The 18109-nt window shown below is 40.7% G+C and overlaps 1 protein-coding gene across 7 annotated transcripts in view; it reads right to left on the bottom strand.

Annotated features, from left to right (window-relative positions):
* ZC3H12B (zinc finger CCCH-type containing 12B) overlaps positions 1 to 18109 on the bottom strand; it is a 61764-nt gene that overhangs the window by 17839 nt on the left and 25816 nt on the right. For 3 of the 7 annotated variants that reach the window (XM_075161846.1, XM_075161848.1, XM_075161845.1), the window contains exon 1: positions 13924 to 14383. The exons of 3 other annotated variants lie outside the window; for them this stretch is intronic. The gene's annotated coding sequence lies outside the window, so the exon portion shown is untranslated. Of the gene's footprint in view, positions 1 to 3233; positions 3265 to 5566; positions 5680 to 13923; positions 14384 to 18109 lie in introns of those variants that run through there. One more of the 7 variants, XM_075161844.1, reaches the window with a different exon arrangement.

Below are 18109 nucleotides of genomic sequence, written 5' to 3'. Positions count from 1 at the left end.
GTAAGAGAAAGCAGCAGCAGCAACTACCACTACTTTAATACAGCACCCTTCTTGACACCCTCCAGATTAGAAATCAGACTTGCAGTACCATCATTCAGCTACAAAAACAGCACTATGGTCTCTCCCTCATTTCTTCACAGCCCTGAGCAGTCCAATCTATACCCTATTGCAACCCCTGGAACTACCTATAGCCCCACAGTTATTACTATAGATTTACTATGTGTGTTCAGACTATGATCCAGACCCTTGTCCCTGAGCAAGCCAGCTCTCAACAGTGAGAAAAGGCATAGCTACAGAAACTAATTACTACTTGTCCTCAAATTGCAGTTGTTTGGTTTTTTTTTTTAAATAAATCTGCAATCCTATTCTGGAGCCCAGGATCACTATAGTACAGATAGTATCTATTTTCAGTCAGTCAGTTGCCTTTGTCAATGCCAGTAATCCAGATGTAATCAGTACCACCACTCTGAAAAGGCTCAGATGCCCTATTCTTGGAAAGCTGATGTCCCTGCTCTGTACCACTATGTCTGAAACTATATTTGGTCTCAGTTTATTTCTAACTTCCACTTAAGTACATCTACTTGCTATCATTACCCCTCCACCTACAGTGTGGCAAACATTCAGTACATTATCCCTCCTTAGTGGGCCACGCAGTTCTCCTTCAAATAAAGGAGTCATCTATTACGTAGACATATCAGGGAAATAAGTTTTCTGTATGGCCAAAGCATTTAAGATCAGTGACTTGAATTCACCACCTACCTCAGCAGTACAACTGTTTCTTTTGCAACAAAGTAACCGTACAAAGCACACATCTCATGCGGTGCACTTAAACCTTCAAACTTCTGTTTTGTAAAGGAAACACCTAAAGCCACATATAGTCAACTTCTTTTCTAACAATGGCATCAAGGCCCACATGATTAATTTTTGAATTGGCCAAGTCACCACTAAATTTTTCTACAATGAAAGAGATGGAGTAAACGTAATATCCAAACTTTAAAGTGATAGCCTGCATGTAATATGCATAATTTGTATACATATAGTATAAAAGAAAGTATGTGCAAAAATACAAAACTTTTTTTTAAAATAAAAGTTCACATTTTCCACATCCATATGAAAACAACTCCTGGCTATTAATCTTCCTCCTGCTTCCCACTTTAAGTGACAAAGTTCATCATTTCTTTGATACCTGTAAAAACAACCACAATCAGTGCCACATCTCTGAGAGAACTTCCAGTCAGCAGCAACACATGTAGGCAATTAACTCACCGGCATTTAGACTAAAAAACCTCAAAGCTGCAATAGTATAGTATAGTTTGTTTGTTTGTTTTTCCACACTGCACTTCTCAGAAATTCAAACACGTCATCTTGCAGAATACTGACAATAATGAAGAATTCCTTTTCTTTCTGATTTACATTATCTAGCAGTGGTAGTACAGCTGTACTTAGGGACCTCAATCAGTTCCTATTCTATTCTAACTATATAGTCCCTGCCCAAAAGAAAATACAACCTAGAACTATGTTGACAGGCTATGAATGAACTAAACAAGTGATAACTGGAATATCAGAAAGACTACATGAAACATTTTGGTATTGTTTCAGTTCACTGTTCGTCCAGACACCTTTAGAAGGTAGTACTTCGTGAACACACAAAGGGAGTTTATGGAGTGGCTTGAAAGGGGCAAGTGGAAAGAAATTATCTGTTTAATATGCACGTGTGCAAACATACACATATACATGAAAATAAGCAGCTTAGGAAAGGATCTCAATATGAAGTGAGAGCCTGGATAAATGTTTTGGTGGATTAACAGAAATGGAAGACTCGATCTCAGCCATGTCCCTGGCCATAATATTGAGAAATCTCAGAAGTAGTGTGGCTGCATGGGTCTAAGAAGATAGCCAAGTCTAAAAGGACTCCTAGATTTCAGACCCACGTATCCAAAAAAAATGAAAGCAGGTTTCAGCCACTTTCAGTTTAAATTAGAAGCTGAACATTTAGGGGGAAATTGTAAAATTCTATTCAAGCCAGAAGTTTGAGCAAAAGGAGAGAAGATTTGTAGATGAGACATCTGTGAAGCAAATGAGCAGTTCAAGCCATTTGAATTAACTCCCCAATAACATCGTATAGAATAAAGACTGAAAGGAAACAGTGATGAGACTCTGGGACCCTTTACCGAAGGAAGAAGGAGGAGGACAAAGTGATAATCTCAACTCTGGACAGAAAGTTAGCCTGCAAACACACTATATCTTTACCAGGGTAGTAACAGACTGAAGAGTACAAGAGTGAATGATGGATTACATTTAATCTAGAGCAAGCAATTCACGCATCATGTAGAATAAAATGACAGCTTTCAGGCAAAGTCTTTGGACAGGGATATCTTAGTTGAGCTCTATTTCTGGAAGCAATAGGTGATCCATTGAGAATTCTCTATTATCTCATTGCCTTTATGCTCACTTTGCCCTTACATGTACAGAAAAAAAGTTACTGGGAAAAAAGCATGCATAATCAGTTTACAGAACTATCCTTGCAGACAATTTTCCACTTTTTTTGTTTTGTTATTGCTTGTACTGTACACTTTTTAAAGTTAATTTAGCTGCATTAAGGAGTTATCACACAGGTGTAAATTAAAAAAATAAAATCCACTTGCAAGCAAAAACAGAACAAACATTAAAAAACATAAATAATTTGAGTAACACTTGATTTTGCTGATAACTACAAAATTGAGAAATGAGTCAGCATGCCTCAAAATTTTCTCAAAGATGGAATAAAAGCTCATCTCACAGATCATAAACAATAACACTGTATGACAGAATATTTAGTGTTTAGTATGAGTTACATGCTCTCCAAAGACAGCCAAATATGAATACACACTTAAGGAGAAAAATGAAACCTATTACCAATTTCTGATTTGAAGATATTATAACCCAGAAATATATATACTGCAGCTTTAAAATTTTAATTCTCATGATGTTCATTGCTAAGCAACCAAGTTTTCTTACTAAACACCTCTTTCAGCACAGTCACGACTGACTAGTAGAATTGATAACGTGATTCAGAGAAAAGAGTGAGGCAAAATTAACTATATTTTGTTCAGAAAGGACCAAACTGAAAGATCTATTTAATTTTGCTAGTATTAAAACAGAGGGAAAACGTCCGCTCAGTAATAGAGTACTGTAGTATTTATGAAATTGTAATGTCTTAGTATCTCTCTTTGCTCTTCATTTCACTAACTTACCATTAGAATGTTCCTCTGTATAGATTCTTCCCTGTAAGACAGGCACACAGGAAGAGGGATCTTTGATTAGCCAGGTCTTTGGTTACTGTGGCTATTTCTACATCATCAGAAGCTGACTGAAGTACACAAAGACATATATCCAAACTACTACTCACGTAGCTAGCTCAGGCACTAAGAGCAACCAAATCATAACAACACGGACTTCAACCCAGACTGCATAAACCCAGCATGATCCCAAGTTACTTGTTCTACAATGCATGAATCAATGAAATCCATTCTATCATCTTCACAACGAAACAACAGGTAGGGCTGGTATTCTATATATCTACTACAACCATGCCTCATGATTGCAGTCTAGACAGTGTATAAGCTTACTAACACAAAAGCTGACAACTTCCTGGTTATACACATACTGATTACAGTAAATTAAGAGTCTAAAACCATGGAAACAATATGAGTAGAGACAAAGAGAAAGAGAAGTCTTTTTAAAAATTATTCAGTGTTCAGAAACACTACATCCGATAGGATTTTCAACACTGCAGTGTGCTGCAGCACAGACTAGTGGTTACTCCAAAGACACGTTCTCGGAGTACGTTTTTGTGATCTTTAAAAACTTCCCCAACACGACTAATGACCATTTTAAAGACATTACAATTTGGGCCTGCAGCACAAAAAAAAAAACCCTGAAATGCATTGCACAAGTCTTCAGGAATGTGACAAAACAGTACTTGTTAGGCAGTAGGTATTGTCAGAGGACATAGGCAAAGAGCAGCTCAAGATGCATAGATGGCACTGGACTTTGGATTAGCCCTTAATTTTGAAAACTGCATTTCTACAGCTCTCATGAAAAAAGTGACACAACTCAACACTGGCATTTTCGTGGCACTGAAGACACAATCTTCTTGTTGTATTCTTATTTCAGGAGCGGTACAGATATTACACATTACTGCTTGCTGCTTTGAATATTTTCTGAGGTAGTGAACTATTTCATCTACTGACAAAGAAGCACTTGAAGCTGACAAAGTATATGAGTCACAAATAAAAATGGTAGCTTTTTCTCATTCTAATTACACACTTAGGTGGTACACATCTGCTGAGACAGATTCACAACTGAAGAAAGCAGAAAATATTCTAAAATTAACATTTGGGTATTTCAGAATGGATTAAAAAAAATTTGAAAAGTTGTGCTGCATGATATTATGTGCAATTCTCTTTCGTCCTTAATAAAAAGAAAAAGGGTTGGTGATTTGTACCATTTTGCCTGTATGTTTATACACCTCGAACCACTAGATTTCCATATTTATTATTATTTTAAACACAGATAACAGGAATACATTACAGTTTACACACGCATACCACTATAATACATATGTTGTAATTCAACAGGAATTAATCACTTTCACCAATTTATTTTTTGAACCTTAGAATGAATTATTTTCAGCATGTAACAAATGCGGTAGCTTAGCACATTTAATTTTCATTTACTGTGTCAATTGTTGAAAGACTGTAGGAAAACAGGATAAAGTAGGCTTTGTAGAAAATTTTCCTATTTAAGTTGGCCATTTTGAAATTAAAATTACTCCAAAGTGTGATGCTTTTGCAAAAATATAATATTCATAATTTATAGTCACAGTTTGAAGTGCACCTCGCATTAATGTCCACAAGATCATATGACCAAGCACTCTGAATTTATCTACCAGAACCTGGAATAAAGAATTCTGACCTTTTATTCCCTTTAAAACTGTATTTTACATAGTTTTATTACAACTGCCCTAAGAGCTTTTGTACTTAGCAAACAACACTCATATAAGCATCAAATCATTGACAGATGTATAGCATATATATTCTGATACAGCTTCCATAAAAAGTCCAAAATACATACGAGTCACTCAGTGAAGGAAAACAAGTATATCAGGCTTTAACCAAGATAAAAGAAGCTGCCTTTTGATGCAAACATCTGGCATTAACATCACTTACGGTACTTTGCTCACTGAGGAGTGAGGAATCTTCCGTATTTAAAAGGAATACTCTTATTTTAAGATACTTAAAATGAACACATGTTCAAATAGGTTTTGTACTTTTTAATCTAATAAATTGAACCAACTAATTTCTCCGTTCTAGAAGAGATGGTCTAAACCAAAGACTTGAGCACAGATCTACCCCTCATTTATACATTTACAGAAATGTATAATCAGTATTCCCAGAGTATGCACTAAGTCAAATAGCATTTTTAACAGAAGCGTTAAAATGGCAGATCAGAGTTTTTAGTCCCTTGATAATTAAAGTCATACAAATGACAGCATTTTGATTCAGTTTAATGGATTTTTTCTTACCTTACTATGCAACGTCAGTCTCAACATGTTAATGAGAAGTTTCAACACTGTCATTTTGATGAACAGAGAAACCTTAAATTTACGCAAATCAAAGGCCTAATATTGTATAGTCTTTTATCAAGCCAAACTTGGAACAACATCAAGAAAAGTATTTTACTTCTTCTACTCATTATGACTTATCTGAAATAAAACACTGATATACATTAAGTCTAAAGTAAAGTACTAGCAGGTAACACCAGTAGTGAACACCTTGTCCTGAAAATTAATATTGAAACCGCAATTAAAAATAGCCTGCTGGCTATGGTTAGTAATAATTTTTATTTAGAAGCTTCCTCCTTCTGAATCAATTCAGATGTAGTATTTTAGAAGAAAAGCAAATTTGCCATTTCTGTTTCTGCATCTGTCTCCCTCCCTTAACCACCTCTGGAGTAGAGCAATAAGGAATGTGACTTAACCCACTTCTCTTACAGAGGCAAAGAGCAAAGGAAGATTTTCAGCATTGACTTACCAGTTAAGTTGAATGTAATCATCACCAACACCCAACCTTGAAGGGGATATTCTTTCTCAACAAATGCTGAGGGAACACCTGTAATGTGTCCTCAGCTGTGCAGAGAGGACTGAATTTGAAGAATCCACACACCAGAATATATAAAACTAGTAATGACTTTAGAAATACCACTAAGCTTAACCTTTCTGATCTTCTGTATCTTTTTGTGCCTACATGTGTCCTGTCTAGCCAGAACAGTGATGGGAAAAAAACCCACCATACATACACACACAAACATACATACATACATAGATACGTCCATATATATATTTAAGTTCTGAATCTGTCAATGTATCACTTGATACATTTCACAGACCAATTTAGAAAAGTGAAATAGAGTTCTTCCTTCCCAAATGCTGCAAAAACTTAAGTCACACAGTTGTTCTTCCTCGCCAACTTCTAGCCCACTGTCCCTGAAATCCCTTTACCACAGTTGGCTCAGTTTAAAACAAATGATGAATGCTGTGTGCGAAAACTATGGAAATTCAGGGTCACTGCCAATGACGTAAGGTAAGCCACTGAGCTAGCAGATCAGTTAATTTTCAAATTTGATGAGAATATCTGTGGGTATGAAAACCTAGATTGATGCAATCTTGCCATAGACTCTTAACCAAAACACCTAAGCTAGGAACCTACTTGTCTATGACTCTCCCTACAGTACGAAGCGGCTGATGGGCTCATGCATGCCAGCTGGAAACGGGATTGGGTGGGGTTTTTTTGAGGAGGGAGTGAAGGGAGAAATGTTTGGTTTTAAACACAGATCAAGTTTACAGTGCATCTCAAAAAAATAATTGCACTTGTGCAAAGGGGAACAACATACTGCAACACAAAGGCAAGAAAGAACCATCATGGTAGACAAAAATACCTTATACAAGCATTGTCATACAAGAAAGTAATGGTGCTACTACCCCCCTAAGGACCTCAGTTTCTCACTTTCCATTTCAACATTGCTGAATGCAAGCGATTGGTGTTTGGCTGGACTACTGTACAAGGCATCAGAGAGTGACAGTGTCATTCAGCAACGACAAGACATTCAGCTGAATTACATCCAAGACCCACTACTTACTGCCCAGACTGTGAAAGTTAATGAGCACAACTCTGCCTTTTTATGGTCTTTTTATTTGAGCAAAATTAGACGAAATACTACAATTCTAGTGATCAAGACTTAAAAAAAAAAAAAAAAAAGAACTTCCCACATCTGCCACTGAGTTCCAGCAGGTTACAAAGTTACAGATCTTTTTTGGGCTGACCTTGATGAAAACTTCCTTCTTCAGCTTAGCAAAAATGGTACTGAGTTACTACGCTATTATGCTCAACCTCCACTCAACAAGCAAGACACTAAACAGAAAAGCATAGCACTTCGCTGCATCAGAAGTAAGACCTCAAAGAAGGTGCTCAGAACTTCATTTTTCTAACTCTGCTCAAACTGTAGTATTGTACATCACAAACATTAGGTATCTGCCCTGCAGGATTGTCTGACAAGTTTAAAGAGTATGACTGAACATCTGTGGCACTTTTCCATGGCTAACCTTTCATAAAGGATTCAGAAATTAACCTAGAGACCATTTCAGACAATGCCAGGAAAAGAAAAACATGATCCTGTTAACAGACAACAGGAAATGAGTAAAAGCATTTCGATTAGCTAGAAGTTTGAGAAACCATGGCCACTTCTGAAAATCCAAAATAAAACCTGTTAAACACTAAGGTCACAGTAGATTGGAACATTAAATAAAACGTTTTCTTTGCTGTGCAAATAAGTGATGAATCCCTAGGCCCAAATCTACAGCCTTTACTGAGCCTAAACTTGCAAAGAAATCATTTTGCTTTGGTGATGACTACAGGATTTAATTCAAAACATAGAATAGAAATAATATCATAGAATAGAAAACCTGGTAGGAAGGTACCCATTTTCACCTCATTCTTAGCATATTGTGGAGTTTTGTTGAACCAAAAAATTGTACTAAGAAACTACAATATCACCTCAATGTTTGAGGTACTTCAAATTTATTTCAGTAATACTTCAAATGATCATTGATATCAGTATTAGATTATACATAAAAGCAAGCTGGGTCTAGCATGTCACATAAATAGAGGACTTGAAATCGCTTGTGAAGGAGTCAACTACAAATCAAGTAGGAACTGAAGAGAAACGTATAGGTAGTATAGAATTTAAGCATCTTACCTCAAATTTCATTCATTTTGTCACACTCATAAGTACGAATTCAAAGGGATAGGATGGACATAGATGGAATTATAAATAGAGGAAGTGGCGTTTTAGCTGTTTCTTAAGATACATGATTTGGGTATGGAGTTAACTGATTTCTTGACCTAGAAAGAACAAGTAGTACTGAGCACAAGACAAGTATAAAGTACAGGCCAGACTTCTGAAAGGAAGGAAATGGAATATTTCCATTGCATTAGGTATTCAACCACACTTCCTAAGACAGAAAAAAAAAAGAAAGAAGTAGACAGTAAAGATGCATTCAAAAAAAGGTGTTTGACAATAATACAGTATCTCTTTCCACCAATCTTCTCTTTCTAATAATCTTAAGCAGTTACAGCTGGCATTATCGCTACTCAAAAAGTCTGTTGCCCTACCAAGGCAACATTTACACTTCAATTGACACCATTACATAAAATAGGAGCAGGAGTGTAACCCCTTAAAAGATTACTTGTCAGCAGTTCCTTATAAACTGAGATAATGTATTCAGATCTAAAACCAAAGCAATACACTGGTTCTCCTAATCCACATTCTGATAGCAGGCTGTTCTGTACTACCTAGTCTGCAGATCTAAATGACTCATTAATGCTCTGGGAATGAAAAAAAAGTTGTGATTGCAGCTAAGTCAAAGACACATCAAGGATGTGATGCATCTTATCATCTTAACTTACACTAATTCTAATTTTGCAATTGAATATTTAGAACACTACTTTGATAGACTAAACCTGGTTCCTTTAACAAAAATTTCATCCAGAAGCAATCTTTGAGAAACCTGAAAAACAAAGGGTATTCTGTTTCTAAAGGTCTCAATATACTGGGTAGATCCTCACATGCTATGCCATCCAACAAGAGGCAGGATGTACTCAGCTGTTAGGACACATGCTTTCTAGAGCTACTAAAAAATGCCAGAAGCAGAGGGAGACACCTCGCTCAGTAAGCATCAAACAGTACATTTATGGAAAGCAGCAAGAGGAGCTTAAAGGCATCTTGTGACTTTAGATTTTCACACCTGTTACCTTGCTTTTGCAAAAACAAAGTCAGTCTGTCGCTAATTAGATCTGCTTTGAGCAAGGTGTTGGACTAGATGACCTCCTGAAGTCCAATCCAAACTAATTCTTCTTTTATTCTAAGATTCCTTCATTCTTATCATGACAACAGTGCTCATTTCCAAGGAGAAGCAGCTGGAAAGTCATCTTCAAGAAGACAAGAGAAAAAGCCTATTGCTTTGCTTTCAAAAATGAAAACAGCAAATCCCTATGCTCCAGCAACTTCATCTCTCCCTTTCTAAAGAGAGATCTATATATGGACTAAGCCTGAGAGAGGAAGTTTCTTTGGTGTGGTGGGTTATTTTGTCTTAGGGGGTGGGGGTTTTTTTGTTTTTTAACTCAGGACAACCTAGAAATCAGAAAAGGAAAAGACTTGGCAAAGAATCTGAAATTAGTGTTTGATCTTAAAAAAAAAAAAGGTGGGAGGGGTCAAAGGGGGCAATCACATGTGGTTTTTAGGTTGAAATTCTCAGACTTAGTTTTGATTTTATGTGATTTGGCTGAGGTGTCTGTAGGCTCATTAAAGGAGCATATATGTTAAATTTCTTGTGAATACCCTTACTAAAAATAATTACCGTCTAAACTTTTGGCTTTAGCCTAAGGTTCATACTCTGTCCCTGTTATAGCATTCTACTCCAGACCACTGAAATAGAAGTTGACTCAGATAATCAGAACAGATATTAATCTCGATGAGGGGACTCTCTCCAGATGGACTGAATGTGGAAAAGGAGCTCTTATATTTCAACTATGTAACCAACAAGTGCCTTGGCCTATGCTAGGATTTGTAAAAGGCTTTAGTTATACTGTATCATGATATTCTAATGAAATTCTAGAAGAGGCCCACAACAAACCATGTAAAGCCTAGGTTTTATTTTGATATGGTGATTCAACCTGCTTTTCTAGCAAGCAATGTCAAAAGTAACTCATGTAAGAAAATGAAATACAATAGTTACCTTTAAAACTCAAAGACACTTAGCTGGAGTACTTGTTTAAATATAGAAAGAACATATATATTTGAATCAAAACTGCCACCTAATGAAGAGTTTTTCTTATTATGGCCAATCTCATGAATAAATTGTTCACCTCAAAACAATAAAACTACATCTTAGGAGATGCTATACTGCTTAGCTCTGCACTTCCAAATATGTTTCCTAAATCTGAAATATAACAAACACAATACCACATATCATGGCATCAGAAAGCCTAGATCTGTAAAAGTGGTCGTGGTATTCCTACTTCCAGATGAATTATCTGTGTTACCATGAATATATCGTATCAAATATAGCTTATCAACAAAAAGGGACAATTCACAGGAAATAAAAAAACCACATTAACAGATGTAAAGAATTTTTTAAAATATCAGAGTTATTACTCAAACATGTTTTTCATTTATAATGCCTAGAAAAAAATAGCCTTTTACAATGAATTTACAAAAAATGTAAGTTTATATATATAAAAATATATATTTGTCCATCCATGTACACATGGCTCTTCAAAGCCCTTTATGTCTCACAGATTCCATGATCAAAAGAAGATAGCATTCTCGGGGATGTGTGTGAGGTCTAGTAGCATTACAGCTTTTTTTTTTTTTTTTTTTTACATTATGAGATGGACAAATCAATATGTCAAACTAATTTACAATGTGGCAACACTTGGAAACTTCTTCTGAGTTTATAAATTACATTTCTTCATCTTTCCAAGCCCTGCTTCCATAACTGAACTTACCTGCTGCCTTCCTTATTCCCAAAAGCTCCAATACTTCTGCTCTTGATCTAAACAGTAACAGAGTGCAAGTGACAGAAGCAATTTGTTTTATTTCTATTATTCACAGATCTATAGTAGAATTATAAATGTTTAACAAAATGACATTTCAGTTGCAAACTGTAAAGTGGCTAGGAAAGTCAAAACCAGTAGATGTCTACAATGGAATAATTTACATTGGAAAAGGCATCCAGAAAGATCAAAGAACAGAGAGCCAGAACTTACCTCATTCACAGCAGTTGACAGTAAGAATTTACTTTCCTGCACCTGGGTCAGGGCAACCCCCGGTATCAATACAGGTGGGGGGATGAAGGGATTGAGAGCAGCCCTGCCGAGAAGGACTTGGGGGTACTGGCGGATGAAAAGCTGGACATGAGCCAGCAATGTGCGCTCGCAGCCCAGAACGCCAACCATATCCCGGGCTGCATCAAAAGAAGCGTGGCCGGCAGCTCGAGGGAGGTGATTCTGCCCCTCCACTCTGCTCTGGTGAGACCCCACCTGCAGTGCTGCGTCCAGCTCTGGAGCCCTCAGCAGAAGAAAGGCACGGACCTGCTGGAGCGGGTCCAGAGGAGGGTCATGAAAACGATCAGGGGAATGGAAAGCCTCTCCTATGAGGAAAGGCTGAGAGAGTTGGGGTTGTTCAGCCTGGAGAAGAGAAGGGTTCAGGCAGACCTTATTGCGGCCTATCAGTACTTAAAGGGGGCTTATAAGAAAGATGGTGGCAAACTTTTTAGCAGGGCCTATTGCGACAGGACCGGGGGAATGGTTTTAAACTAAAAGAGGGTAGATTTAGACTAGATATAAGGAAGAAATATTTTTACAACGGGGCTGGTGAAACACTGGCACAGGTTGCCCAGACAGGTGGTAGATGCCCCATCCCTGGAAACATTCAAGGTCAGGTTGGACGGGGCTCTGAGCAACCTGATCTAGTTGAAAATGGCCCTGCCCACGGCAGGGGTGTTGGACTGGATGAGCTTCAAAGGTCCCTTCCAACCCAAACTATTCTACGATTCTAGTTCATCTGCATATAAAGTGTAACTGGTATCCATTCACTCTCTTAACACCTTTTGTTTCCTTTCTTTCTGAATAGTGAGTTTGGATGCTATTAGATTTTCTTTTTTTTAAATACATCTTAAAGAGGTCATTCAAATGAAATTGACTTAGGAAGCTTTACAGATTGCTTCTATTAAAACTCGCTAAGCATTAGATCATTTTAGAAGACAAACAGATCACGGGTCTGGAAAATGTCAACAGCCACAGGATCGATATATGGAAAACATATGACAGTGAAGAAGAAAAGACATAATCCAACTGCAGTTAAATTGTTCCAAATTTGAGGATGACCTTGACATTCCCACTAACCCATTTTTCCAGCAAGAGGCAAAGTTAATTTTATAAGTGACATTAGCTACACTTGTGAAATACACTTTTCAGTTCACATACCATAGCCCAGTTATAACATCTGGCAAGCAAAAGATGTATCTCATCAATAAAGGATACCTCCTGTAGAAAAATGTCTACTTGACAGACACATCCATTTCAATAAACAAACATACCAAGCATAAGAAATCAGATGGATCTGGAATGCTGCACACTCCCAGGCATTCAGAACTACTGATATGCATAATGGAAGTTCATAAATGACCAGTATTTTAATTTTCTTTCTATTCCTACTTCCCATTTATGACAATACATGCTAATCACTGAAACACATTGCAAGATTTTAAAAAAAGTAAAAAAGTATCACAGGTATCTCAATAAACCTGAATAAATTTAGATCCACATTTATCAACTTAAGAAAACACAATATGGCTTTTGATTCAATTTTACTGTTTGCTAACTTTTGAAGGAAATATACAGCTCTTGTGAAATATAATCTCCAAAGGATTAAATGACAATTAGAAAGGCAGACATCTATGAAAAATGACATTTTTAAATGAACCAATTAGAAAAAGTAACTCAAACCTCACGTATACTGCAGTAAGTGACCAGTTCCTTATTCACATTTGCACTATAAAGCAAAATGGAAGGATGCGAGTAGTGATCATCAGGTATCCTCTACAAAAGTCATCTCCTTATTTCACCACCTCGCTTTCGTTAATGCAAGTTTCTTGCTACCCTTCGTTCAGACACTGAACACCTTCTTAAACAGCGTGCTAACGCAGTCTTCGCCATCCCTCCTTGGCACTTACCATTACTAGATGAAACCAGGCGAATTTCCTGATTCCCTACCCACTGTCTAGGCCATTTCGACCGCTCTGCCACAACAGCCTCCTGGACCCCAGGAATGCTCCTGCAGGCAGCTGCGAGAACGACTACGCCAGCCCGGCGCGAAGGCCCCGCGCCCCCGTCGCTCAGGCGGCACCTGACGCGGGGCCGTCCGCAGCGCGCTAAGGACAGCGGCCACGCCGGGGGGAGGGAGAGGCGAGGCCAGGCCGAGCAGCCGCCCCTCCGCCCGCCCCTCCCCGTGCGCGCAGGGCGGCGGGGGCGCCCCCGGTGTAGCGGCGGCGTGGCCGGGAGAGGCGGCGGCTCTCACCGCGGAGCCAGGCCGGGGGGGCGGCAGAAGGCCGCGCCACGACTGCTGCCAGGCTCGGAGACCGCCCGGCGGGGCGGCAGGGGCCGTCGCACCGGCCTCTCCCAGCACGCAGACCCCCTCCGCCGAGCCGCCGGCTGCCAGGGAGGAGGGAGCTCCGCCACCGCCGGGGCGCTGCGCTGGCGCCCCCCCCGCCGGGCCGCCCCTCGCCCTCCCTCACCACCCGCCTTCCCCCAGCCGGGGCCTCACCCGCTGTCGTCGCTGCAGACAGCGCCCGCGGCTCCCTGCGGGATCTGGCGGCGGAGAGGCGAGGGACGGCGCGGCCGCGGCACGGGCCCCGCTCCGGCCGCTCCCGCCGCATGGAGGGGGAAGGGCAGGCCGGAGCGAGGGGAGAGGAGGAGGGGGGTGGAGGAGCAAAGCCAGGGCGGGACGGGACGGGGAAGGACGGGGGAAGGTGTGGGAGTGGGGCTCAGCGCCGGAGGGAGCCCGGGGGCCGCTGCCTCCACCTCATGCCTGCCTGCGCCTGAGCCGGGCCAACGCCGCTGCCCGGGCGCCGTCGCCTAGCAACCGCGCCCAGCCCCCGCTGCCGCAGGCGCCCGGCTCCTCGCGGCGCCCTGCGCGCTCCCGGAGACCGCGCACGCGACGCCTGCGCGGCGCGGCGCGCGGCAGCCTTCCCCCTCCCGCCTGGCGCGGGGGCGGCGCAGGCACGTTCCCTCCCGGCCCGCGGGGGCCGGAGCCGCGCGCCCTCCGCGGCGCGCGAGCGTGCGCACGTGCGCGGCCGACGGTCGCTCGGGGGCGCCGCGGCGCGCGGGGCGGGGAGGCGACTGCCGGTGCTGTGCGGGGCGCGCGCGCAGCGAGGGCACTGCTGGTGCGTGTCCGTGCTCGTAACCAACGTCGTACCGGCTAACGGCACCGTTCCTTGGCAACAAGGCGTGAGGCGGCTCGTGTGCCCGGGTCCAGGAAAGGACGGGAGGAGGGAGACGGCCTCCCTCTGCGTTGTCCCGTGGGGACGCCTAACCAGGTGGGGAGGATTAGGGAGGGCAGACGGATGGCAGGCAGTACGGGTGAAAATACTGTGTTTTCCCGGTTCTGCAGATTACAGGAATGGAGGATGAAATAAAGGACATGACTAAATTCAGATATATATTTAGGCACACCTTTGGAATGGGCCAAGATTAACATAGGCAGGTACTTAAACCTTTAGTTCGCTAGGATGCTAATGGCTCAAACTCTTACACACCGTATATATTGAAAGATCAACAAAAAAATCTGCTAACACTTTAGGCTTTGCATGAATTTGACATTTAAAGACTAGATGCTCTCAAGATCTCAGGGCTAGCATGTAGTTGCCTCCTATCAGCTTCAGTGTTGCTGATGACTGCCTTCGGCGTCCCAAAGCTTCCTGAAATCAGTATCAGCTTTCCCTTAAAATATACAGTGGGCCAATACAATTGGGGTGGCCCAGTTGTAGCAAAAAATCTTGCAAATGTGACTTGAATACATTTTGAAGGCTCAAAAACCCAATGGGATACAGAAAGAATCCATTTCCACTTAAAAAACTCAGGAATTTAAAGCAAATTTCACAACTTAGGATGCACCATTTTGACTCATCCATTTTCTGATGTTCAGGTTTGACAACATTGCTACCCATTCTACTTATGGTGACTTGTACCGAATCCAGCAGTACATTAGCCAAAGTTCAGTCCTGTTGTATGTTTCATTGGGGGCTCTTCTCCATTAGTCTTTATTCTCTAATATTTCTTTAAATGCTATTTGTTTCATAAAACATGTTGCACACATTTTTTTATAAAAGATTAGTTCAGTTGGAAGGGACGTACAACGATCATCCAGTCCAACTGCCTGACCACTTCAGGGCTGACCAAAAGTTGAAGCATGTTACTAAGGGCATTGTCCAAGTGCCTCTTAAACACTGACAGCCGTGGGGCATCGACCACCTCTCTCCAGGGAGCCTGCTCCAGTGTTTGACCACCCTCCAGGTAAAGAAATGTTTCCTCATGCCAAGTCTGATCCTCCCCTGACGCAGCTTTGAGCCATTCCCAGGCGTCCTGTCCCTGGATCCCAGGGAGAAGCGCTCAGCACCTCCCTCTCCATGTCCCCTCCCCAGGAAGCTGCGGAGAGCAATGAGGTCGCCCCTCGGCCTCCTTCTCTCCAAACGGGACAAACCCAGAGTCCTCAGAGGACATGCCTTCCAGCCCTGTCACCAGCTTGGTTGCCCTCCTCTGGACGTGTTCAAGCACCTTAACATCCTTTTCAAATTGTGGGGTCCAGAACTGCACACTGTGTTAATTAACACATTAATTAATTAATGTGTTAATTAATTAACACATTAAAATACTCAAGGTATTCTGTACCCAGAATTACTTTTTTTTTTAACAAAATAGTGAAGAAATTAGAAAAGAATATACATTAGTGTGTTCTATCTAGCATATACTAAGAAAGAAAAATTTTCATCATTACATCCAGTCTTGTAGAATTGATTGCTCTAGCCGGGATTATTACCTACGGGGGAGAAAAAAATCATTCTTGCAGTCGGAATTGTTCTGTACCAGATTTGTCGTCACAATGACAAGGCTCTGTGGACTGACGTTAAGACTGTTAAATGGAAGCGGCTAATTTTTTTTCATGCAACAAAATTCAATCCTGTTCTCAATGGAGCAGGGAAGTATTTTAGCATTGATTTCATTCTGCATAATACTGCAACTTGTTTTGAAATGTATGTGCCTATTAGCTTTTGGTTTAGAAAGGATCAAATAGAAACCAGATTGAATTTTTCAGGCTTAGCTGAAAGATTTTTTTTGAATGGCAGTTTTGTGCTTAAGTCCCTTAGCTCTCTTCAAAAAATCTAATCCGCATGCTGGGAAAAACTGGTCATTATTTGGATCCCACATATCAAAGTTTATAAATAGCAGCAGAACAGACATTGAATATCAGTGCAGTGATTTCAGACCGTATAAAGAACTGTTAGACCCATTTTGTATACAAGGAAAAGTGAAACACGAACACATTAAGACACTTAACCAAAGCCGTGAAGCAAAAGCTGAATGCTACCAATTTGAATGTGCTTGAACTGCAAGTATTAGCATCCGAGCTGAAAGAGCAATCCTGATGTCCAGACCTCTGGCCTTCTGCTCTACTCTCAAAGCAACATGCCTCATGAGGTACTGATTCTTGACTTTGCAATCTGGAAAAGGATTTTCATCCTAGAAGCACTAGGGATCTCAGAGTGTACATCTTTCAGAACACTGACAAATCTCTCTAGGGTACCTTGTGCCTTTTCCTCACCTTGCTACCTCACCTGATAGCAGCTGTGAAAGTACGTACTTCCCTCTTCTTCCTCTATCATTTTGTCTGCTGAAAGTTACACTAAAAAAATATTTAGAAATTTGGCAGCAATAGCAGAAGCAGCATATAAAGGACTGTATTCTTCGACGGTGGGGAGAAAAAATGCCGCTACATTACCAAAACCAGGGAGAGTTGAGAGGATACAAACAGCAAAGAAGATTCACAGTACTTCAAAGGCAGCATAGGGAAGAGAGCACTAGAAAATAGACATGCTGATTCCACAACTGAGAGAAGCACAGGGTATGTTACCACAGCAGGCACTGATTTCCTGTGGATACTGAGCTCAAGCTAATTGCATGCTCCAGAAGACTGCTATTTATCTAGAGTCTGATTTAAAACCTGTTGAAAGCAATGGGAATCTACCTACTGATATGAAATACAGTTCACCTCAAGCCTTCATTTCTTTTGAATGCTTTTAAGTAATTTCTTCCCCTCGTTATTCTGCACAGCTAATTATTTGTAGCTTTGTACAAATAATGAAGTTTATACTTCTATTTTTTACATTACTTTATATGAGACCTAACACACCTCACACCCAACTGGTTTTTGACCCTTATGCATATTGAGCACAAGTGGTACTTCTTTGACCTTGCTTTTATATAAACTGATGTGTATTGCATAAATAAAGCAAAAATTAAACTATATAAAAACCTTTAAAGTCTCATTCTTCTGGGGAAATGAAGGGGAAAGACAGGCTTACACAAAGCAGCTGCTAGTCCCAAGAGACTGTCTTAAATATGCTCCAATGATGTTTTGATGGGTGTGGTGCGTTGACCTTGGCCTAGGTGCCCACCAAGCCGCTCTATCACTCCCCCTCCTCAACTGGACAGGGTGGGGAAAATATGACAAAAGGCTCATGGGTCAAAATAAGGACAGGGAGATCACTTACCAATTACTGTCATGGGCAAAACAGACTCTACTCGGGGAAATTAATTTAATTTATTACCAATCTAAATCAGAGCAAGATAATGAGAAATAAGAACAAATCTTAAACCACCTTCCCCTTACCCCTCCCTTCTTCCCGGGCTCAACTTCACTCCCAACTTCTCTACCTCCTCCCCCCAAGCGGCAC

The sequence above is a fragment of the Calonectris borealis genome, chromosome 13 (genome assembly GCF_964195595.1).
Source record: "Calonectris borealis chromosome 13, bCalBor7.hap1.2, whole genome shotgun sequence".
Classification (NCBI taxonomy): domain Eukaryota; kingdom Metazoa; phylum Chordata; class Aves; order Procellariiformes; family Procellariidae; genus Calonectris; species Calonectris borealis.
The sequence above is the reverse complement of the archived record's forward strand: the minus strand, read 5'-3'. Positions and strand labels throughout refer to the sequence as shown.